Here is a 26,739-nt window from a genome sequence, read left to right on the forward strand (position 1 = left end):
ATGTGTGTACGCGTGCCTTTCTTTAAATCGGCTACCTCAAGTGGCGTAACAGTCTTGTTACGTCACTACATCAACAATATGACTTTCAGTGTCACGAGGCCAGAATCAAATTCACCCCTTCTGAATCTGATGGAATACATCTGCGATGCTATCAGATACCAGTTCTGCACCCAGAAACCACTGATCTCCAATTTATGGGAATTACATGACCTGTGCTTAGACATGCAGTGCTGCATAATGCTGGGAACATACCTCACATAATGCTGGGAACATACCTGAAATTTGTTGAACTTGTCCCACACAAAATCACTGCTGTATTGTGTTCCAACAGTGGACAAACACATTATCAAACAGGAGGTCATAGTGTTTTGTCTCATCAGTTTATATATTCAAGCTTTAATGAAAGGTGTGCTCTTTTCCTTTTTTCTGCCATTGCGTGTATGTGTAAAGCAGGATGTTCTACCATTTGGGCTTGTTTATATGATGGCTGTCAGTATTACCACCTGCACGGATACTAAATGCTCCTTTTGTGAAGACCTTTTATCTTGAGAACACTTTTAACTTTGTTTCACAAATGGCAGCACAGTTTCAAGAAAGCTTCTTAATTTCATGTAATAGTTACAATAATACCTTCAGCAAAAGATGTGTGCGTTGGAGTGGGGAAAAAGATTGGAGATGTATGTAGTTTAATTTTCATAAATTGTTAAGAAGGTTAACAGCTTGGCATGCTAAGATAAATTCAGACATTCTCTAAAAAGAGAGAAAAAGATTAATTTAACAGAATCAGTGAGGTATACAAATATAACAACAGACTTGTAGAACCATTATTTTGTAGGTTAGATTAGATTAGATTCAGCTTTTGTTCCAAGACCCAAAACATGAGACGATTCTCATGGGTGAGTAACATGCCAGAAAGTATAACATAAAAAATATAAAACATTTGAATACCCTGATCATTTGTCAGGAGATTGTCAAACTAGGTGAATACAATACAAACTGGAACAGCTAATATTTTCAGAATTGATACGCTGTCAGACTGAAACATTGTTATGCACTATTAATAAATTTATCAAACAAAAAGTACATAATCTTGACTGTTATGACAAAGTGCTCTCAGAACTGAAATCTAACAGACATTCTTATTTAAGCTGGCCTAACAGCCACTGTTAAGATATTCATCTATAGAGTAGGATGAGTTACCTATCAAAAAGTCTTTCAAACTCTGTTTAAACCATGCTTTATCTGATACCAAGTTTTTAATGGTGTCGTTCTTCCACAGATAAATTATGTTGTAATGCGAGGTTTTAATGAAGATGAAGTGTGCAGTTTTGTGGAGTTAACAAAAGAGAAAAATGTTGATGTAAGATTTATCGAGGACATGCCTTTCAGCGGCAACAAATGGAATGATGGGAACATGGTCTCATTTAGTGAAATGCTCCAAATAATTAGAAAGCAGTGGCCTAATTTTGATCCTCTTCCCAATGGGCCCAATGATACCTCAAAGGTACGTGCAGTATTACATATGAACATACATTGAAAATAATTTAATGTTTATGACTTACTACCAATCACAAGAATACTTCACATCTGCTGGTGGTGTGAGAGATGGACTGGTTTAGTTACATATTTCTCATCCCATTCAGTAAGTCTGTCCTGGCCTGGGTTTCTCTGCAGCTTTTCTGCAACTCTCCCCATTTCCTAAACCTTGACAATCCTTTTCTTTCTTCCTTTTTCCTTCCCCTTCATTGTTTCTGCCAGAAGAATAACCCACTGGCTCCGAAAGCTTGCACATTTCCATAACTTTAAGGGGAGTTAGAAGGGGAAAACATTCTTTTTCACTTTTTCGGGTTTTATACCTGATTATAAAATTTGCAATTTTCCAAATAAAATGATATGTATATTACTTATAAACTTGCGTGGGAAGTATTTTATTTTATTTTCTAAAATATAAATTACACCAGTTGAAAATGTTAAAATTTTTACATGCATTACTTCAAGACCTAATAAAATCGGTAATTTTTTATATACAGGGTAGTCTATTGATCGTGACCGGGCCAAATATCTCACGAAATAAGTGTCAAACGAAAAAACTACAAAGAACAAAATTTGTCTAGCTCGAAGGGGGAAACCAGCTGGCGCAATGGTTGGCCTGCTATAAGGCGCTGCCATAGCTCAAACTGATATCAACTGTGTTTTTGTAAATAGGAACCACATTTTTTATTACATATTCGTGTAATATGTAAAGAAATATGAATGTTTTAGTTTGACCACTTTTTTCGCTTTGTGATATATGGCGCTGTAATAGTCACAAACATATGTCTCATAATTTTAGACGAACAGTTGGTAACAGGTAGGTTTTTTAAATTAAAATACAGAACGTAGGTACATTTGAACATTTTATTTCGGTTGTTCCAATGTGATACATGTACCTTTGTGAACTTATCATTTCTTAGAACGTATGCTGTTATGGCGTGATTACCTGTGAATACCACATTAATGCAATAAATGCTCAAAATGATGTCTGTCAACCTCAATGCCTTTGGCAATACGTGTAACGACATTCCTCTCAACAGTGAGTAGTTCGCCTTCCGTAATGTTCGCACATGCATTGACAATGCACTGATGCATATTGTCGGTGGATCACGATAGCAAAATCCTTCAACTTTCCCCACAGAAAGAAATCCGGGGACGTCAGATCCGGAGAACGTGCGGGCCATGGTATGGTGCTTTGACGACCAATCCACCTGTCATGAAATATGCTATTCAATACTGCTTCAACCGCACGCAAACTATGTGCCGGACATCCATCATGTTGGAAGTACATCGCCATTCTGTCATGCAGTGAAACATCTAGTAGTAACATTGGTAGAACATTACGCAGGAAATCAGCATACATTGCATCATTTAGATTGCCATCGATAAAATGGGGGCCAATTATCCTTCCTCCCTTAATGCCACACCATACATTAACCTGCCAAGGTCGCTGCTGTTCCACTTGTTGCTGCCATCGTAGATTTTCCGTTGCCCAATAGTGCATATTATGGCGGTTTAGGTTACCGCTGTTGGTGAATGATGCTTCATCGCTAAATAGAACGCATGCAAAAAATCTTTCATCGTCCTGTAATTTCTCTTGTGCCCAGTGGCAGAACTGTACATGACGTTCAAAGTCATCGCCATGCAATTCCTGGTGCATAGAAATATGGTACGGGTGCAATCGATGTTGATGTAGCATTCTCAACACCGACGTTTTTGAGATTCCCAATTCTCGCGCAATTTGTCTGCTACTGATGTGTGGATTAGCTGTCCCAGCAGCTAAAACACCTACTAGGGTATCATCATTTGTTGCAGGTCGTGGTTGATGTTTCACATGTGGCTGGACACTTCCTGTTTCCTTAAATAATGTAACTATCCGGCGAATGGTCCGGACACTTCAATGATGTCGTCCAGGATACCAAGCAGCATACATAGCACACGCCCCTTGGGCATTTTGATCACAATAGCCATACATCAACACGATATCGACCTTTTCCGCAATTGGTAAACGGTCCATTTTAACACGGGTAATGTGTCATGAAGCAAATACCGTCTGCACTGGCGGAATGTTATGTGATACCACATACTTATATGTTTGTGACTATTACAGCAGCTGGCCGGAGTGGCCGAGTGGTGCTAGGCGCTACAGTCTGGAAACGCGCGAACGCTACGTTCGCAGGTTCGATCCTGCCTCGGGCATGGATGTGTGTGATGTCCTTAGGTTAGTTAGGTTTAAGTAGTTCTAAGTTCTAGGGGACTGATGACCTCAGAAGTTAAGTCCCATAGTGCTCAGAGCCATTTGAACCATTTTTGACTATTACAGCCCCATCTATCACAAAGCGAAAAAAGTGGTCCAGCTAAAACATTCATATTTCTTTACGTACTACATGAATATGTAATAAAAAATGGGGGTTCCTATTTTAAAAAAATGTAGTTGATATGAGTTTGACCTATGGCAGCGCCATCTAGCAGGCCAACCATAGCGCCATCTGGTTTCTCCCTTCAAGCTAGACGAATTTCGTTCTTTGTAGTTTTTTCATTTGTCACTTATTATGTGAGATATTTGGCCCAGTCACTATCAATGGACCACCCTGTAGAAAGCTGTGGATTGCTGTGTTATAAAGGTTAAATTATGTGTTTGTATTGGTAGCACTGTCAAAAATAGTATCGTATCTTTTCATAGTATAAACATGCTTTGTATATCGAAGTGCTAACGTTTTTCCGAGGAATAGTGACGAATAGACTGGTAAATCTCTCAAAAAGTGTGACTCCAAAATGAAGTGTTTTTAAGAAATGTGGGTTTCATGGTAATAAATTTTTGAATAAAGAGAAACATTGTGTTCAGCATGTGGTGTGTGAAGTTACAGACAATGAAATACTGGCAAACTCATGAGTATCTAGAGAAACACCCATTAGTGCTTCGAAGATTAAAATAAAACATAGTGATAACACAGTTATCTCAAAACAAAACTCATGTAAATGGTAGGTTAGGTTATATTCTGATACATTTACACATCCTAACAGGGGTGTTATGTGAATGTGTGTGCTGTATGTATGTGGAGGGCCAGTTAGTTTACATGAAGACATTGAGGTATCAAATGGACTAGCCGGGAAACTTATCATTAATTCTGCCAGTTGTAAATATACTCATTCATTTTGGAGTTCTGATAAGTGTAAAGATAATTATTTTGAAATAAATGTTAGGTGGTTTTATGGATTGGGAGCTATTGGCAAAGGACACACTGCAGCAGAAACCATGTGTGTCGTGATGTATAGGCCACACCCACTTTGTAAAATGTACAAGTATGCAGGATTTATTGGAGCTGCTGTGAAATCTGCTGCATGTGAGTCAATTAAGGGTGCTGCAAATGAAGCTGCTGAAATAAACGATGGTATGATTGACATATCAGTAGCTTTTGGGGCACTTGGTAGAAGCGCAGCTGCAGTTCTAAGAATTCTGTTGCTACAGTGACCAGTGTGGATACTGGAAAGCTAATAGATTTCCAGATTTTAACCAAACATTCTTATAAGTATAAATCAGGGAATGAAGAAGGGCATATCTGTGACAGAAATTATGAAGGACAACTAGTCGTACGGAGGCATGTGCAGCTGTTGAAATTTATAATCGATCTGTAAACTAAAGGGGAGTGTGTTACACTAAGTTCTTAGGTTAGGCAGACTCAAATGCATATAACAGTGTAGTAGCCACTCATCCTTATGGTGAGAAGCTTATCACAGAACTGGAATGTGTTGGTCATGTCCAGAAGAGGATGGGTACCAGATTCAGGAAGTTGAAACAAAGTTTGAGAGACAAGAAACTTTCAGGTGGTAAGACCATAAGAAGCAGGCTGACAGACAACATGATTGATGAACTACAACAGTATTATGAGAATTGTTGAAAATGAAGCAGGCAGTATGGGCTACCTTCTTCCAGAGACTGTCAGCTGATGATAAACCAGTACACCATCTTTGCCCTCCTGGATCTGGTTCATGGTGCAATTACCGCAATGCCCAGTACTCAAACAGGTCATACAGCCATAAACATTCTATCCCAGCAGCAGTTGTGGATATCATAAAACCTGTTTACAGAGACCTGGCAATCCTGAATTATTGAAGAAGTGTCTGCATTGTCAGACTCAAAATCCCAATGAGTCGTTCAATAACCTTATTGTGTCAGTGTCAACGTAACTGCCGTCTGCGTCACGTCTGCTGTGCAGCGAGCTATGCTAATTTTAGTATTAACTCTATTTTTCTTACTTGTCACTTCTTCTTCCGTGTGTTTTTGCTTTTAGGAAGCTTTAATTGTCGAGTGCTAGTAATAGTGTTCCATAGATTTTGTGGTTGTTTTGAATACAGTCAGAGAAAGTCCGTTTAGTCAGCCATAGTGCCAGTAGTGCTAGTGTTTGTTTTCAATACAGTTCAGAGACAGGTAGTGCGATTTTCATTGTTTTGCTACAGGAAGTGTCTAGTAACCACAGTTTAGTCAACTATCAGCCGCCTTTAGTGAATTAGCAGTCTAGTTATAAGTTGATTAACTCTCTACAGTAAATTGATTTCTTAGGATGGATAGGATGTGTGACTGCAGTGTACGGACACAGGAGGAGCCGGCCACTGTTCGCAAACAGCTGAACGTGTTGATGGCCGCGGTTAGCCGTCTTCAGGCAGTGGTGAGTCTGGTGCTTTGCATGGTACACCCCAGGTGTTACATGCTTCACCCACTGACCCTGCTGTCGACACATCTTTGCGGGTACCGGGCGCGGTTGGGCCACCCTCTTCCCAAGGGGAGTGGCGGGTTCAGCGGCGTTTGCGGCGCACGAGGCAGAGGGTCAGTGTGGAGGCTGGCCGTGTGGCATCGCCCGTTCTGCCTGTGAGTGGACATGTGGCCACTCCTTCAGCAAGGTCCGAGCAGGCACATGGGGGTAGGGGTTTATTAGATATTGGGAGCTCCAACGTTAGGCGGGTGATGGAGCCCCTTAGGGAAATAGCGGAAAGGTCGGGGAAGAAGGTCAGTGTTCACTCTGTCTGCTTGCTGGGGGTCTCATCCGAGAGGTGGAGGAGGCCATGCCAGCAGTGATAGAGAGCACTGGGTGCACCCGACTGCAAATTGTTGCTCATGTCGGCACCAATGACTCCTGCTGTCTGGGTTCAGAGGTCATCCTCAGTTCGTACAGGCAGTTAACGGAGTTGGTGAAGGCGGAAAGCCTCGCTGGGTGGAATCTGAGCTAGCTATTTGTAGTATCGTTTCCAGAACTGATAGTGGTCCTCTGGTTTGGAGCCGAGTGGAAGGCTTAAACCAGGGACTCAGACGATTCTGCAGAGATCTGGGGTGCAAATTTCTCGACCTCCGCTATCGGGTGGAGAAATGTAGGGTCCCCCTGAATAGGTCACGCGTGCACTACATGCAGGAAGCGGCTACAAGGGTAGCGGAGTATATGTGGAGTGCACATGTGGGTTTTTTAGGTTAGAGAATTCCCTCCCTAGGCCCGACAAGACACCTCCTGAGATGCAGCAAGGTAGGAGTAGACAAAATGCAACAGGGAATAACAATATTAATGTGCTAATAGTAAATTGCAGGAGCGTCTATAGAAAGGTCCCAGAACTGCTCTCAGTAATAAGCGGTCACAATGCCCACATAGTACTAGGGACAGAAAGTTGGCTGAAACCAGATGTAAACAGTAATGAAATTCTAAACTCAGATTGGAATGTATACCGCAGAGACAGGCTGGACAGTGAAGGGGGAGGCATGTTTAAAGTGATAAGAAGTGCAATAGTATCGAAGGAAATTGACGGAGATCCGAAATGTGAAATAATTTAGGGTGAAGGTCACGGTTAAAGCAGGCTCAGACATGGTAATTGGATGTCTCTATAGGCCCCCTGGCTCAGCAGCTGTTGTGGCTGAGCACCTGAAGGATAATTTGGAAAATATTTCGAGTAGATTTGCCCACCATGTTATAGTTCTGGGTGGAGATTTTAATTTGCCGGATATAGACTGGGAGACTCAAACTTTCATAACGGGTGGCAGGGACAAAGAATCCAGTGAAATTTTTTAAGAGCTTTATCTGAAAACTACCTTGAGCAGTTAAACAAAGAACCGACTCGCGATAACATATTAGACCTTCTAGTGACAAACAGACCCGAACTATTTGAAACAGTTAACGCAGAACAGGGAATCAGTGATCATAAAGCAGTTACTGCATCGATGATTTCAGCCGTAAATAGAAATATTAAAAAAGGTACGAAGATTTTTCTGGTTAGCAAAAGTGACAAAAATCAGATTTCAGAGTACCTGACGGCTCAGCACAAAAGTTTTGTTTTAAGTACAGATGGTGTTGAGGATCAGTGGACAAAGTTCAAAACCATCGTACAATATGCGTTAGATGAGTATGTGCCAAGCAAGATCGTAAGAGATGGAAAAGAGCCAGTGTGGTACAACAACCGAGTTAGAAAACTGCTGCAGAAGCAAAGGGAACTTCACAGCAAACATAAACATAGCCAACACCTTGCAGACAAACAAAAATTACGCGAAGCGAAATGTAATGTGAGGAGGGCCATGCGAGAGGCGTTAAATGAATTCGAAAGTAAAGTTCTGTGTACTGACTAAGAAATTTTGCTCTTATGTCAAAGCGGTAGGTGGATCAAAACAAAATGTCCAGACACTCTGTGACCAAAAAGGTACTGAAACAGAGGATGATGGACTAAAGGCCGAAATACTAAATGTCTTTTTCCAAAGCTGTTTCACAGAGGAAGACTGCACTGTAGTTCCTTCTCTAGATTGTCGCACAGATGACAAAATGGTAGATATTGAAATAGATGACAGAGGGATAGAGAAACAATTAAAATCACTCAAAAGAGGAAAGGCCGCTGGACTTGATGGGATACCAGTTCAATTTTACACAGAGTATGCGAAGGAACTTCCCCCATTCTTGCTGCAGTGTACCGTAGGTCTCTACAAGAGCGTAGCGTTCCAAAGAATTGGAAAAGGGCACAGGTCATCACCGTTTTCAAGAAGGGACGTTGAACAGATGTGCAGAACTACAGACCTATATCTCTAACATCGATCAGTTGTAGAATTTTAGAACATGTATTATGTTCGAGTATTATGACTTTTCTGTAAACTAGAAATCTACTGTGTAGGAATCAGCATGGGTTTCGAAAAAGACGATCATGTGAAACCCAGCTCGCGCTATTCGTCCACGAGACTCAGAGGGCCATAGACACGGGTTCCCAGGTAGATGCTGTGTTTCTTGACTTCCGCTAGGCGTTTGATACAGTTCCCCACAATCGTTTAATGAACAAAGTAAGAGCATATGGACTATCAGACCAATTATGTGATTGGATTGAAGAGTTGCTAGATAACAGAATGCAGCATGTCATTCTCAATGGAGAGAAGTCTTCCGAAGTAAGAGTAATTTCAGGTGTGCTGCAGTGGAGTGTCGTAGGACCGTTGCTATTCACAATATACATAAATGACCTTGTGAATGACATCGGAAGTTCACTGAGGCTTTTTGCGTATGATGCTGTGGTATATCAAGAGGTTGCAACAATGGTAAATTGTACTGAAATGCAGGATGTTCTGCAGCGAATTGATGCATGGTGCAGGGAATGGCAATTGAATCTCAATGTAGACAAGTGTAATGTGCTGCGAATACATAGAAAGAAAGATCCCATATCATTTAGCTACAATATAGCAGGTCAGCAATTGGAAGCAGTTTCAGAGTGATTTAAAATGGAATTTTATTGCAGAGGATCTTTGTCACCACTAATTATTAATTTTGTGTTCCAGTTAATTAGACATGGTTTCATCCTTTCCTGGATGTGCTCTTTTTGTTAAATTTTCCTTTAAAAGATCTGATTTACTTCAAATTAATAAACCTGAGTATTCTGAAAAAGGAGGTGCAGCTTACAGCTGCAGTGTGACAGTTGATCACAGGGTGATTTTATCACTGCCATATCGTGGGTACCCATGGCTCGAGACACTTATTCTATAAGGGTGTGTAGTCATTGGGCTTTCTTGCACCACAGTGTCAAAGGTGTACTGTGAGCAGATTTATTCAAGGAAAATACTACCACAATCAGCAGAGTGAACTGCTATGGGCAACAGGATATCATTGACAGGGGTTACCACTGACTAGCATGGCTTTAGCAGCGAACAGGTGGGCCACAATGTAGCAAATGACTCACCAACTCAGTGACAGTCAATAAACAGTAACCATTCATGCCACTGGGAACTGTCACCTCTTTGTGGGATACAAAGATGCAATCTGCACACTGCTCGTCACAGTTACAAAGATTAGCATTGGTTCGGAACAGCACCAGGGGATGCTCGAAGCATGCAGGAAGGTCATCTGTCTGATGATTTGCGGTACATATTGCCAAGGTGGCAGGGAGCAAAATAAGGAGTGATCAAAAAACTTCCATTTTAAGGCTGCATAGTTCAGATCAGTATGCCACACACACACACACACACACACACACACACACACACACACACACATACACACATATCCATCCGCACATATACCCTGCTTGTGTCTGTATATGTGCGGATGGATATATGTGTGTGTGTGTGTGTGTGTGTGTGTGTGTGTGTGTGTGTGTGCGCGAGTGTATACCTGTCCTTTTTCCCCCCTAAGGTAAGTCTTTCCACTTCCAGGATTGGAATGACTCCTTACCCTCTCCCTTAAAACCCACGTCCTTTTGTCTTTCCCTCTCCTTCCCTCTTTCCTGATGAAGCAACTGTGGGTTGCAAAAGCTTGAATTTTGTGTGTGTGTTTGTTTGTGTGTCTATCAACATACCAATGCTTTCGTTTGGTAAGTTACATCATCTTTGTTTTTAGATATATTTTTCCCATTTGGAATGTTTCCCTGTATTATATTATATATCAGTGCTTTCCTCTCCCACAACTATCCTGCAGACCTTGTCCACAAACAGATCTCCCAAGCAATACATTCCTCCCCACCCAACAACAATGTTACTACCCCCAGACCACACAGAAGCATCCCCCTTGTCACCCAATATTATCCTGGTCTTGAATACATCAACTAATTACTCCGCCAGGGATATGACTTTCTCAAGTCAAGCCCTGAAATGAGATCATCCCTTGACAATATTCTCCCCACACCACCCAGAGTTGCCTTTTGCCGACCCCCTAACCTCCGTAACATCCTTGACAAACCCTACAATATTCCCAGACCACCTTCTCTACCCAGCGGTTCCTACCCCTGTAACCGACCCCGATGCAAAACCTGCCCCATGCATCCCCCCACAACCAACTACTCCAGCCCCGCTACTGGTATAACATACACAACTCAAGGCAGGGCCACATGTGAGACAACACGTCATTTATCAGCTGACATGCCTGCACTGCACAGCCTTTTACATTGGTATGACGACAACTAAACTGGCTGAGCGCATGAATGGGCACAGACGAACTGTCCACCTAGGAGATGTCCAATACCCAGTAGCGGAGCATGCCCTCCAGCATAATTCTAGGGACCTAGGAACCTGCTACACCATATGTGCCATTTGGCTTCTCCCACCCAACACCATTACCTCGGAACTGCGGAGATGGGAACTTGCACTCCAACACATCCTTTCATCCCGCCATCCCCCTGGACTGAACCTATGTTAACCAATCTCACTCTCATTTACTCTTTAGTCTTCTCCTCTTTCCCTTTCCTCTTTAGCCATTCACTCATCTTTTCATCCTACATAGTTGCGTTTATCTTTATACTATGTACCTCTTTACTTCTGTATTCATCCTCCTTGGTTTGAAGCTGGCACAGTAATTACAGTAGAATATCTTTCGCTTCCCTCTGACATCCATGCCTCCATCTTTGCTACCCTCCCTGTTTACCTTTCCCCTGTTGCTTCATAACCTGGGTTGTCAATAACTGAATCCACTTTCCCTTCTTCCCCTTTCTTCCCCTCTCTCCTCCCTGATGAAGGAACGAAGTTCTGAAAGCTAGGATACGTCAATTTTCTGTTCTGTTTTGTGTATCTACCGGCTGTACTGAGCTGAGGTAAGTACTGGCCAGGCCCTCTATCTCTTTGTTAGTATTTGTTTCATATATATAAACACACACACACACACAAACACACACACACAGACAGGGTGATGCGTATTAACATTTAAAAACCTCCAAAGCACTGTAGATGACCCTGAGACAAGTAATTTAATACAAGACACATGGGATCACAAATGTTGGATACGATACAAATGTTGGGAAATGTGTCAGAAGCGAATGACAAATGTCACCAGATGATGTACCTTGCCATGCTTGCAGTGGTTGAGCCTCTCGGCCTCTCACAGAAAAATAATGTATACAAATCTTCTCAGATTTGCCACTGAATAACTTTGTGCAAGCCTCACAATATTTCACCAACACAACTGTTCGTCATCTTCAGGTAGTGGTGGGTCCTGTCATCACTGCTGCAAGATGTGGCTGGTGATATTCGCACAGCAGAATTGAAATTTGTCAGGCTAGAAGCAGGAGTACGAATGTGTGGACAGGCACTCCCAGTTGGATGGAAATGCCATTCATAGTAGCCTTCTGCTTATGTGTTGTGGGCGATGACTGCACTTCTGGACACTCATGTGGTTAAAAGCTGAATTAACTCTCTGCAAGGTGCTGCATCAGGTCATACATCGGAGGATCTGGTTTCTACTGTTTTAATTTCATGGCAGTCATTGCTGGATTCTGGGCAGTGCTTAGTCAAAATTCCATATTCCTGTTGGTAAGATTGCCCACCGTATGGCTACATGCCTCATTCTTGAAAACACAATCCTAGAGTGATGATGCTGAGGATAAAATTTCAGTGCTCTTGGGAAACGTGTGGTGCCCTGTATTCAGGCAGTGCTCTGCTACCACTAATTTACTGGGTGGCATTTTTGTCAGCGCTGTTGAACACAGTGTTCTTGCACAATGTGAGGTGTCTGCCCTATATAAGGTTTCCCATAATGGCATCAGATCTTATATATGATCTGTGTTTTCTAAGGTCAAGATTGTCTTTAACTGAACACAAACAATTCCTTAGTTTTGCTGGTAGACGAAAAACACACTTCATTCTGTTTCTCTTAGCGATTCTTTCAATTTTGAAAACATGCCACTGAAATATGGCAAGAAAGCCATTTGCAGTGCTTGTCTAAGTATCTTCATTTACATCCCTACACTGAACTTGCTTTGCTCAGAACACATTGCAAATCTGTTTACAAGAATAAACATTCTGCTGGAACACTGTTCTTAGGTGTTACAGTTCACCAGGCAGACTGTCAGTATCTGAGATCATGTGTGCTCTATGTGCCAGGGAGTGTAAGACACTACCACATTGTGCAGGGTGACGGCAACTTTTGGACCGCAAATATAACTCTGCGTGTATCAGTTTGCAGTAGAGACTAAGCCCCAGTGTTATGTCAGCTTTTCTTCTAACCGTGACATCCAGGAATGGTAAGCTGCTATCTTTTTGTACTTCCACAGTGAACTGAATATTCAGATGGACCGAGTGCAAATGCTGCAGGAACATAGGTAGTGTCTGTATTATGTGGGCCACACCACAAATGTTTCTTCAGCATTCTGCCAGAAGGAGGAATGTTGGATATTTACTAAGGGAAATAGAGGATCTCCCATGGGAACACTGTCCACTTGATCAAAGTAGTTGGTGTTACATAAGAAATAGGATGAGGTATGCACATGTTTAAACAGCACCACAATTTCTTTCTCAAACTTGCTGCTAATAACCTCTAATGAGGGCTGCAGGGGCACTTTTGTAAGTAATGGTATAACATTTGAGCTAACTAAAAGATCTGAAAGTTCTAGTTTAAGCATCTTCAGGTATTCTATGAAATCCTCTGAATTCTAAATATGATGGTCATAGTCATCCACATGATAAATTTCAAAGCTGTCATGTGGAAATTGCCAGTTGCATCTTGCAGTTGTGATGGTGGAAATCACCACCACCTGAAGATGCCAAAACGTTGTGTCACTGAAATATTGAGGGAGGGACTTGCATAATGTTATCTGGTGGGGAACCCAAAGTGTTTTTGCAACAGATCTATCAGGCAAGCCTGAAAAGTCACATATACTCCAAGCAGTAAGTACCTATTGTGAAATGGTCACATTAGTGAGCTTGGCAATTAATTAAGAGTTTATCAATAAATTTGGCTTCATTTTGCAAGAAATTGTGCTGTGTTCCAGTACTCCCTCTTCAACAAAACTAATGTCAGTTTCTGCTCCACCTCTTCAGCCCGAGATCCTATGTATACTCTTGAGCATTTGTGTAAGATACCTGTTTATTTATAAAAATAAAAGTAACTTCTATCATGACTTTCCCATTCTTGTCCAGTGGGTTTGTTATCCTGCTGTTGCCTACTGCAGACTACAAGATTACTGTTGAAGATTTCTGCAAAGTTTTTCTTCCTTTTTAGTGTACCAACATTTCACTGTGTGGTAATTGCCTGGTACTGTTTAACGGGTGTTTTAACTGTTGTTTCAGAGATGCAATACCAAGCAAATGCAGTGAGGATGACTTGCTTGCCATGATTGGGGCAGCAGTGAGAAGAAAGAAGAAACAACATGGAGGTAAGATACATAACAGCAAATGTAACTCTATACATAGAAAGAAAATTTCTGCTTAACAAGTCATAGCAAACATAAGAGCAAAATAGAACGAAAAGCAACAGTGATAGAACCTGTGTTTTTTGTGTAAACTTGGATTTAATTTTTTATTTAGTATTCATTCTGATTGATGCCCATTGGTCAACAGTATATTTCAGCCCTAGAATTTGGTTCTGCAAGGTCCACCAGATAACCATATATGGCTGTTGTAACTCCTTTATTGGACTTCAGAAGTTTTCCAGCAACAAATCTTTTTTTTTTCTTTCTATCTTTCTTTTTTTTCTTTTTTTAAAAAAAGCTAAAATGCAGAAAACATCATAAAGGAAACACTCACAGAAAAGCATCAGTGTCCTTGAAACAATGGAAACTCCAGTAGGAATATCAACAATGTTGGAAAAGACAGATTACTACTTACTGATGAAGGCTGTGGCTGAAAGCTTTATGTAAGTGTCTTTTAATTCTTCCCATCTGCAGCCTAAGGTATCTTCTTTATGGTAAGTAACAGTCTGTCTTTTCCTTCATTATTCATTAGTGTTCTTTGTTTTTATTGCTGTTTAGCAAGCATCATGTGGTATATAAGGGATGTGAATAGCGTCAGATGTTGAATCATCACTCTGGAGGATATGAAGGTGCTGCATATTGGTGTGAGACAGCATTATCTGATGAGAGTTTGAAAGAAACCCCATTGTGGATGTCCATTTGGTCGCCTGGTTAAACCTTGCAACATCTGTATTTTTGGAGTATTTGGATCTGACAGTGGCCTGATGTTGGAAAGTAAGGGCATACTCATCATCAATGTTCCAGTTGACTACATCAGACCACTACAAGGGAGCATCACTGTGTAGTGTACTGAGTACATTGTAACCTGTTCACGTCTGTGACTGCCATCTGAGAACAAGTACAGTAAACTCTCGTGCAGCTACACTTTTGGCTAGCTAGATTGACACTTGACAAGTTTCAATTTGCGTGCACCTGGAGCCAAGCATTTGCTGGTGTTTTTTGGCAATCCACTGCTAATCAGTGCACTGGTGCGTGTCAAAAGTCCAAGTATCGTCAATTCGTGCATGTGTTGGTTGAAGCTCTAGTGTGTTTCTTATTCATATTGCATGGTTTCATGCCACTGCCATCTATTGGAACTCCTTGGAAGTACAGTACATACAGTATTGTTCTATGCAGCACAACGTAGCCCTGTCGAAACCGACAATTAGAGTGCGCCGCCTAACACTTTCCACTTGTTGTCGGTACATCAAAGCTGAGTGTTTAACAGTGAATGTACAACACCCTGTTGTGTTGCCACGTGGGCTTGGGTAGAACAGAGAAAATGGCATAGATGTATCGAATGCTTTCATTTGATGGCTGCCACAGCCTGGTTTCAAAAGTCAAAAGTTTGTCTAGTGCATCTCGAGTGTTGTCAAGTCGTGCATCTGTGTGTTTCTGATTTGAGGTTTTGTGCTCCCACTATGTGCCTTAAAGTGTCCAGAGATAAAAGGGGCCAAAAACCATAAAGGACTCAGTCGAGTGTCTGTAAAAAGAACACTGAATGTGACTACGGGCACGAAACATAAAATGAATGTGATCTTGTTGGAAAAAGAGCTTCACACTTTGCAGAGAATTGATGCTGGTGAGCCACCCACAAAAGTTGCTGCAGAGTAGGAGTACAATTACTGATCGGAAGACAAATCGATCAGGAATTGAAAAATTTTGTTCCATCCAAGCATTGGGCAGTGCAGTGAAATCTTGAAAAACAATGAGAAAAGGTGCACATCCTCAGTTAGAAGAGGCATTATTTTTGTGGCACGAATAAATAAGAGCCAAAGGTGTGTCAGTTTCAGGTCCTCTAATTTGTCAAAATGAGCTAATGAGCTGATAGAAGGAAAGAAGCAAGAATTCCTCGGAAGTAATGGCCGGCAGGATCGTTTCAAGAAGCAGCATGGCATCCATGAAATTGCCATCAGTGCCAAATCATTATCTGGGGATGAAGCTGCTATGCTGATTTTAAGAAGAAACTGCACACAATCATTGACAAAGGAGGTTATACTGGCAATCAACTTTACAAATGTGATGAAACTGGGTTGAATTACAAAATGCTGCCAACGAAAACCCTTGCCTCTAAAGAAGAAGAAATGGCTTCCGGATACAAAAAAATCAAAGAAAGATTTACTGTCCTTGCTTGCAGTAATGCCACTGACAATCATAAACTGTGTCTTACTTTAATTGGCAAATCCAAAACACCAAGAGCATTTAGACACCAACCAACCAGCTTTGCCACTGAGGTACACGAATCAGTCTTATGGCATGTATGAACAGTGCCATCTTCAGAGAGTGGTTCCAGGCAGAGTTTGTTCCAGGTGTAGTAAATTACATGGAAGGAAAAGGACTTCCTTGAAAAGCGCTACTTCTTGTGGACAATGCTCCTTCTCACCCAGGTGATCTGCAAGATGGGGATATCAAAGTTGTATTTCTCCCACAAAATGTCACATCTCTATGTCAACCGATGGACCAAGGTATTCTTGAGGCGATGGAAAACATTACAGACACAAGATGCTGGAATACTTAATAGATGTGATTGATGCTGCAGATGATTTTGTGGAAGCTCTTAAAAAAATCGATGTTTTAAGTGTCATTCATTGATTGCTGAAGCTTGGAATCTAATTCCTCCAGTTCCTCTTGTTAGGTCTTGGAAAAAACTCTTAGATCATAAGGCAACCTAAGTGGTGAGAAGGAGGAGGCAACACCGAAACTCAAGCTGACATAATTTTGGTGAATTTACGGGAGAAGCTGGTTGTAAAGACACACACTTCGAAGACATTGAAGAGTGGATAGAAAATGGCATTTTTTCATGTGACTGAGGATGAAATCGTCCAAATTGTGACCGATCATAAAGCGTTAGAAGACTATGTTTCTGATGATGAATCAGAGAAAAATATTCCTCACACATTCTGTTATGAAGTGATCCAAACTGCCCTGGAGTACATCAGCCAACAGGAGGAGACGATTTATCCTGAAATAGTTTGATTTCAACGTTGGAGATGTATTGTTGCAGCAATAGTTTCTCAAGCAAAAAAACAAAAGAAAAAAAGACATTCGTGACTTCGTTACCAAAAAATAAACTCTAATGAAGCATCCTAGAACTTCTATGTCCATAACTTAAAAAGTTTTTTTTTTTTTTTTACTTTTCTTGAAAGTTCCTCTGGACAGACTTTTCGTTCCTTTGAGTAATCTCTAGATTTGTTTCATAATTTTGTTCAGTAGTTTATTTTTTATTCAAAAGAGTAGGTAATAAAATTAAAACTCCTGTTTTTTTCCTGCTGCCAAATAAGGGAGATTTTTTTCTGTAAGAATGCAAAATAAACGAGCTTTGTTATACAGCATTTAAAAACTTTGAGTTTTCAGTCATAGTTTGGTGCCTTTTTAACATGTCAACACAATTTTTTCAGTAAAAAAGTGCAGGGTTATTTGCAACCATATCAGTAACATTTTACATACCCTACGCACGTTTTACGATCACATTTTGCAATATTGACGCAATTTGGAGTGTTTGCATGTGAAAACAGGGAGACTTTGATTTATCTGGAATTTTCGTTATCGGAACCAGCCACCGTCCTGATCATTTCGGATAAACAGGAGTTCACTGTAATAGACTCCTTGCAACATGCTGTGTCATACAGCTAGGAGCAGCCAGACTATGGAATTGCCGTCCTGTGCATAGGCTGCCATTAACACCCAAGCAAATGACTGCATGTGAAGTGGTGCCATGATCGAGAAGTACGGACTGCTAAAGAATGGCGTCACATTATGTTCACTGATGAGTCCCAGTCCTGCACTGCTCCAAATGACTATCGTGGAGAAGTTTGACAGTGACCCGGGGAGATGGGGAGAGGTCCCATTCTTCCACTTTTTTTGGGGGGGGGGGGTCACAAAGGAGTCCCATGGTGTGGGGAGCCATTGGGTATGACTTCAGGTCATGGCTTGTAATGGCCGAGGGAACTCTAATGGTACAACAGTGTGTAATAGTATTGTGGTGCTATTTTTCAACAGGCCACTGCTTGTCCACATGTAGTATGTGTCTCTTTAAATTGTCTGTGTGATGTTGATATACTCCTGTGGCCAGCAAAATCCCCATATCTGTCCCCGATAGAACATTATGGGACTAACATGGACGTCAACTCCATCCCACTGCCTGTATCCATGATTGCAATGTCCAGTTACAACAGTTGTGGATCACCTTTCTCAGGAGGGTATGCAGCAGCTTTACGACATCCTCACGCACTGTCCAGGCCAGACAGGGTGCATTGCTGTATTGATAAGTGGGCTCAAACTGATAAGTTCTGTGTAGATTTGACTCTGTTTTGTTATCACTGAAATAACATCACATACCCTCTAAATTAGCTACGTTTCAATTTGTTTTCTCCCCACCTTCTGAGTGTCTCACTTTTTTTCAAGCAGTGTAATTTAAGACAGACATAAGAACAAGAAAATGGGATGGCATATCACATTGCTATTCAACTATGCCCCTAAGAAAATTTGTAAGATAATGGAGAAGAGCAGGTGCACTATTACACTGACTAGAACGTAAACTTAAAGATAGAATTATATTGTGTAACCTATACCGATGACATAATACTAATTGACAAAAACATCACTGATGTGCTAAAGCAATTTGAAATATTAAGGGAGCAAGCTAGGAAAATTGGACTACTAATTTCACCTGGAGAAAAAATTATTGACTGATACCAAAATGGCACTGGGTGAACTTATATAGGCAATGACATAGTATTCGGTCTTAAATAGTTTAAATAATTTGGTGAAAAAGACCACTGAACATCATAATGAAAAGAAGGCCATAGAATCCAGACTTCAGAAAGTACAAACTGTCTCTCAGTTAACTAAAAGTATTTTTCCTGGAACTCTAAAATCTAACATTGTACAACAGTGATCAAATTAGTATTTCTTTATGCATGGGAGAGACTCTTTGTCCAACACAAGACATGAAAACAGCAAACTGAATTAGAAGAATGTAAAATTGTAGTAAAAACCTTAGGTCCAAGAATAAAGGATGGGATACATCACACTGAACCCAGTGTGAAATCTCCAGGCAAATTCCTAAAAGCTCTTGTTACAATGTGTCTCCAAGGAATCCAACTTGTGGGACATACAGAAAGAATGTATCCAAACAGGCAGCTCATTGGATTCCCACATACTTGAAAAATAAGATCCTACTGATGAAAACAAACAGGAAGAGACCTTAAGAAATTGGAATCACCACATTTACAGTATTCTGATGTAGTGATGAGTCACACAAAGTGCAGTTTCGCAGTAGCTTGATCGATGCTTGTACTTGTGTATGTAGTATATGCAAGTGTGTACAGCGTCTCTTCTGGTGTACTCATGATATGCTAATTTAGTGGCCGCGCAGTAAACCGGATCCCTACTCAGTTCCAGTGTGCTGTGCTAATTATTCTTCTTCACTTGACATTTATGCTTGGAGCTGCAAGAGAGGTCATTTTCCAGATAATGCCACAAAAACAACAAATTCTCAGATATCAGTTTAACTTACACTCTTCAACATCATAGACAACATTTCACATTAATATGTTGCAGAACACTAGATTAGTGTTAAAATTGCCAGAGTAAACATTGTTCTCCATGTGACAGATTGTCACCCGATGTCCAAAATCGATAAATTTTATATCTCTGCACAGAGAAGCAGCTGGTTGCTCATTGTCATCTGTGGTGCTAATCAATGGGTCGAGCTCGTTGCTGGCACAGCGCCACCACAGAGTAAGTGGCCCCTCATCCCAGCAGGTGGCGATGTTTTAACACCCGTATAGCTCCCCAGACTTACCACGTCTGTGGGTAACTCCGTCTCTGCACAGAACTTCCCACATTTCCCACACAGTGGGCCCTCGTGTCTTTTACACACAATAAATCTTCAAACTTATTTCATTGGCTAAGTTAAATTTCGAGTGTGACATGCTATTTCGTAAAAAATAGCAAACGGTAGGCATGGATGTTATTGTGACTCTTTCCTAAAGCAACATTTGTGTATTACACTTGTAGAAGTGCACTGCAACATAAAACAGTAGACCGTAAGTTCAAACAATGGAAACTCCAGGTTGGAATATCAGCAGTGTAGGAAAAGATAGAGTGCTAATTACCATAAAGATGGCACGTTAAAATGCAGACAGGCACAGTTAAGACACTTACACATAAGCTTTTGGTCACAACCTTCATCAGAAAAAGAAATAGAAATACACACCATTCATTCACACAAGCAAGCACACCTCACACACACATGACCGCCAACTCCGACAGCTCAGACCAGAATGCTAGTCTGTAAGTTTGCTACACAATAAAATAATTATTCTGAGCTACAAGAAAAATGGATTCAAAGAACTAAACTGCTTGAAGAAAAAAAAGGGAAGCTCCCTGAAGCAACGTAGTTTCTCGAGTGTGCATACCAGTGGTAAATTATGAGAGTCGCAACTCTCTGAAATGGATACAAAGGCCACCGGATTGCATTAGCTTTGTTTGTGTCTCGGATTGTTACCAAGAATGGTAGGAGGTATAAGAGATGTGAAGAGTGTAAGATGTTGAGTGATCCCTGTGAAGGACACAGATGCCCTGTACTTCTGTGAGTCAGCATTATCAGCACGTAACAAAATTCGAAGGGGCCTAGTTGTGTGTCTCCATTTGCCAGGCTGATTGAATTATGCAGTATGCAGATTTGTGAGACATTCAGATGTGGTAGTGGCCCCATGTTGGACTGCTTGGGAACGTAAGGGCGGCGTGCTTGTCAGCAAGCTTCCAGTTGACCGTGTCTGACGAGCCCATGGGAGAATTGCTGTAATGTACACCGAGCACATAGTAACACTTTCACACCTGCACCTGTCATGTGATCAGCAGTGAGTCACATTCTGCAAGACCCGCGATGACAGTTGTCAGTGAGTATGACAACGACATAGGGAGAGGGCGTGTGGGGCAGCATCGGATATGACTTCAGGTCACTCTGACAGCACAGCAGTATGTCATGGACATCCTACATCCTCATTTGCTACCTCCATGTCCAACGGAGTTACAAGAGACAGAGCAGTGAAAACATATCCAGTTGTTGACTCACAAAACGGTTTTGAGCTGTGACGCATGTAGTCTTAAGCGAATCATTCATACAAAAAGAAAAGAAGAAGAAGCTAAAGTCAGAATGTGAAAAAATTGGAGAATGGAATAGATATTTGAAGACTTCACACTTGAAACTCCCAGTTTTCCTATTGTGAAAGTGCCTTTGTGACCATATGCATTTCACTGACGATAAACTTTTTTTTTCCCCCTGGGTCTTGGCTCCATATTTTTTCATCCAGTTGAGTCAGAATACTTGCATAGTATTTGTGAGGTATTGTTTCAGTCTTGCAAGCTAATCTAAAATACAAATCCCTTTTGCATCCTAGAAAACAATGACCACTCTTTCTCTCCGATGAAGTCACCTTGGCTATTTTTGTGCAACTGCTGTTTCATTTCGGTCATCTCTCATCCAAGGGAACAGATTGGTGCATAGAATCAGTTGTGTGTCAGATTGTCCCAAATTGTTTTTCACATTAGGTTGTAGTCAGGCTTCAACAGACATGCCACTCACTTTCTGGTACGGCCACGGCATCAACTGTTTCGCACATCTTTTTAATTACTGATCTTGCAATATCACACTGTGTTCTTTCTCAGCATTTTCTTATTTGATTGTAATTCTAGGAAGTTGTTCATGAGTCATCTTACAGAGACATATGCTACATATGAATTCAGCCACCCATTCCTTAACTGTTGACTATGAAGGAACTCCCCCCATGAACCATGGACCTTGCCATTGGTGGGGAGGCTTGCGTGCCTCAGCGATACAGATGGCCATACCGTAGGTGCAACCACAACGGAGGGGTATCTGTTGAGAGGCCAGACAAACATGTGGTTCCTGAAGAGGGGCAGCAGCCTTTTCAGTAGTTGCAGGGGCAACAGTCTGGATGATTGACTGATCTGGCCTTGTAACATTAACCAAAACGGCCTTGCTGTGCTGGTACTGCGAACGGCTGAAAGCAAGGGGAAACTACAGCCGTAATTTTTCCCGAGTACATGCAGCTCTACAACTTGACTAGAAGAAGAGATCGGTTGGTAGGACATGTTTTGAGGCATCAAGGGATCACAAATTTAGCATTGGAGGGCAGCGTGGAGGGTAAAAATCATAGAGGGAGACCAAGAGATGAATACACTAAGCAGATTCAGAAGGATGTAGGTTGCAGTAGGTACTGGGAGATGAAGAAGCTTACACAGGATAGAGTAGCATGGAGAGCTGCATCAAACCAGTCTCAGGACTGAAGACCACAACAACAACAACATGAAGGAACTGACTCCTAATAAGTAAGATGATGCCTGTAGAAAAGTACAACAAAACAGTAATCTCAAAAAAGGACAGGATAGACAGTACATTCTGTAGGACATATTAAAAGTGATTGGTAAAAGAGACTTGGTGTGTTAAATGCAGCTTTTGATTACATGATAATTGAATTGGATAGATAAACAATCGACTCGCTAAGTGGCGGCAGAACACACACATAAAAGAAGATTATAATTAGGCAAGCTTTCAGAGCCAGTAGCTCATTCTTCAGGCAGAAGGGTTGAAGTGGAAGGAAGAGGGGTGAAGGATAGGTCTAGGAAAAAGGGTAGATTTTGAGAAAGTTACCCAGAACTGCAGATCAGGGAGAACTTTCCAGATGGGATGAGAAGGAAAGACTGATTCCACATCTACATACATACTCCACTAGCCACCATATGGTGCATGGCAGAAGGTACACTGTCTCACTACAATAGTCTGAATAAAATTACTAGATAGTTGACATCAATCACTTGCTGCAACAATGTTGCCACATTGGCTACCAGCAACCGTTTGGTTACAGGTGAGAACAAACAAGCGGCTTACTTCACAAATTATGTTAAACGTTTAACACAGAGCAATTTTTCTAGTGGCTGGTGCAAGGTATGTCAGAAATGTTGGATACTCTGTCGACTATTGATTTAATGTGATCAGTGACTGAACTGGGGCAGACGACCCGTTTTGTATCCCTGACTGTAAACTTGTGTCCTAACCCAGCCGAGAAAATTGTGGTCAACAGTCTGCAGCAGTACTAATATCATGATCGCTTTGTTCATGGCGATTAAAGCTAACCCTTAAGGGTAAACTCAAGACAACAAAAACTCAATTTCAGGGCTGAAAGCAAATTGAAATTTCTCCATGTGATTTGTTACCTGTAACTATCCTTATTCTAGCTGCACATGCTGCCATGTTAGAAAACAGTGAACAGTCCATGTGGGCACTTGTTCGTGGATTATAGATGACTGAGGCAGATTCCAAATGAAGAAATAATGACAGGAAGAAAAATAAGACCAAATAGAACAGTCAAAACAATGATGAAAAATGATGCAGCAAAGTATTAAAAATAAAAAAATACATTTAAACCAATTAATTGAATGAAAATAATAATCACACTCTTTTGGTTGGATTTAGAAATAAAAATTTTGCTACATTGATGAGATTCAAACCTACGACATGTTACACATTAGATTAATCTGCCAACCATTGTGCTATGCCACAGCACTGCATGAAGTATTTATATATGTGAATGTAGTGACCCAGTTGCAACTATGAATTGCAACCTTAAAAATTTCAGTTTCACACAGTGTAGTGAAAAGCTTATCTAATGTAAGATGATCTCTGTGAATATGATAACTATATGTATGATACTGAATTACACCTTGTGCTGAGTTATTCGGTAGTGTTTGGTTAGTGCTATGAATGAAATGAGTGTCTTTCATTAGCATTGTTAATGTGTGTTGTTTTTGGTGTAGCTATCGCGTGTCATGAAATACATAATAAAAGTATCGGGCTCGTAATTCGGGATAGAAATACATCAAGAAAGAATGCTGAACCAGGAATTGGAAGTGACTGGCCAATTCTGGTGGAGTTTGGCAACAGCAGACAGTTCAAGTGTGACGCTGACTACTCTTATTGGCGTTTGAAGTGCCAACTATCAAGTAATTTTATTTCAACTGTAGTCAGTTCCTTTCCCATTCCATCTGCCAATCGAGTGAGGAAAAAGTGAATGTCTATATGCCTCTCTATGAGTCCTAATTTGTCGTCTCTTATCTTCGTGGTCCTTACACATAATGTATGTTGGTGCAAACAGAATTGTTCTGCAGTCAGCACAGTGTTCCTCAAAATCCCTCCACGGATTCCCATTTTAGTTCCAGAAACATCTCCATAATACTTGTATGTTGTTGTTTCAACCTACTGTTAACAAATCTAGTATCCTGCCTCTGAATTACCTCAATGTCTGCTTTAATTCGACCCCTTGCGGATCCCAGACACTAGCATCCTATATGTGATGTCCATCACAGCTGAGCCACACTGTAGTAAAATCCACCCAACAAATGAAAGATGATTATTCGCCCTCCCTACCATGACCCTCACAAGTTTGTTCCATTTCATATCACATTGCAACGTTATGTCCAGATATTGAAACAATGTGACTTCTTTCATGACACTACTAATGCTGGATTCTGGCATTATGGATTAGTTTTTCCAACTCATCTGCAGTAACTTATATTTTTCTACATTTAGGGTTGGCTGTCATTTATCACACCAACTGGGAACTTTGCCCAAGTCATCTTTTATCCTCCTAAATCACTCAACGATGACACCTTCCATACACCACAACATCATCAGCAAACAACCACAGATTACTGTCCACTTTGTCCATCAGATCAGTTATGCACATAGAAAATATGAGTAATAGCGCTCCTATCACACATCCCTAGAATGATCCTAATGATACCCTAGTCACTGATGGACACTCACCGTCAGGATAATGTAGTGGGTTCTATTACTTCAGAAGTCCTTGAGCCACTCACATGTCTGGGAACCTATTCCATGTGCTTGTACCTTTGTTAAAAGTCTGCAGTGAGGCACTATGTCAAATGCTTCTCGGAAATCAAGAAATATGGAATCTGGGTTTGTGAATTTTGTGATGACAAAGTTAGAGGAGTAAGGCATCTGCATTAAATTTTGCGTGAAGCTCAAGAAAACCTTTACACAGACACACCAAATGATGCAGGGAGCCTATAGCGATGAGTGCTTAAGCCATACTTAGTGTTATGTATTATTCACACGTTTTAAAATGGCTTTACAAAAGTCAAAAATGTTCCTTGTTCAGGACTCTCTTAGATGTCCCTTGATGACACTTGTGACAGGAACGTCAAAGAAATTGTGTGTGGCAGTCGAAGATTCATTGTCTGAGAGATTGTAGAAGAATGTAACATTTCAATTGGATCATGTTATGAAATGACACAGCATCTTGGAATGCATTGTGTTGCCGCCAAGTTCATTCCACGGCTCATGAGTCAAGACCAAAAAAACTTTTTGGATCTCACAAATGAGAATGAGATGTTCCTTGCGAGAATAGTATGACCCCTGCAGACTTCTTTTTATTTCCAAAGTTGAAAAGGATGAAGTTTTGCAATGGTAGATGAGATAAAAGAAAATTCGCAGACAGCACTTTATGCGACCCAGCAAGAGGTGTGTCAAGACGGCTCCTGGAAGTGGAAATGATATTGGGAGCAGTGTATCAATTGTGGAGGAGAGTATTTCGAAGGAGACAATCCATAGTAATTAAAAGATAAGCATAGAAAATTTTGTGGACAAAGTTCTGGAATTTTTTGAACAGACGTTGTATGACAAAAGGGCATGCTGAGTTGCCCATGAGCGATGCTTTGTACTGATTTGTGGACATAAACTTATTGGTCTCTATGAAACTGATCAGATTCAAACCCAGAATATGTTCAAGAATTCTGCAGCAAACTGATGTTACGGGTATTGGTCTGTAATTTCGCGGGTCTGTTCTTTCGCCCTTCGTATATACAGGAGACGCCTCTGTATTTTTTTCCCCAGTTGCTTAGGTCTTTCTTCTGGGTGAGAGATTCACAATAAATACAAGCTAAGTAAGGGTCCAGTGCCATATAGCACTCTTTGTAAAACCAAATTGAGATTCCATCTGCAACTGGCGACTTATTTGTTTTTAATTATTTCAGGCGTCAGGGATGCTTATGAGGGTGGTTTGAAAAGTTCTTGAAACAGAATAGAAAAAAAGTACTTATGTCACTGAAACTTTTTTGTTTTTCAGTGTACCCTGCTTGTAGATTAATTCACTTGGTCCAACAGTGTTCCAATACCTTGATCCCATCTCGACAATGATTTTCCTCCAGGCCTATAAAATAGTTGTCAACTCAGGCTATCAATTCTTCATTTAAGTGAATCTTCATCCACAAAGAAAAATTTTCAGTTTAGGGAAGAGGCACGTGTGGCAACAATTCATACCTTACTTTGTGTAATTTTACCATGGCGATGGTACATGCTTGCGAGCGTGCATTTGCTTGATGCTAGATGACTTTCTTCCTTATTAAACCTGGCCTTTTTCGCATATCATTTGTTGCAATTTGTCCAGAAGGTTAGCATAGTATTCTCCAGTAATTGTTTGCCCAGTGGGGAGATAATGTACAAAC

The sequence above is a fragment of the Schistocerca serialis genome, chromosome 12, assembly GCF_023864345.2.
Source record: "Schistocerca serialis cubense isolate TAMUIC-IGC-003099 chromosome 12, iqSchSeri2.2, whole genome shotgun sequence".
NCBI classification, from domain to species: domain Eukaryota; kingdom Metazoa; phylum Arthropoda; class Insecta; order Orthoptera; family Acrididae; genus Schistocerca; species Schistocerca serialis.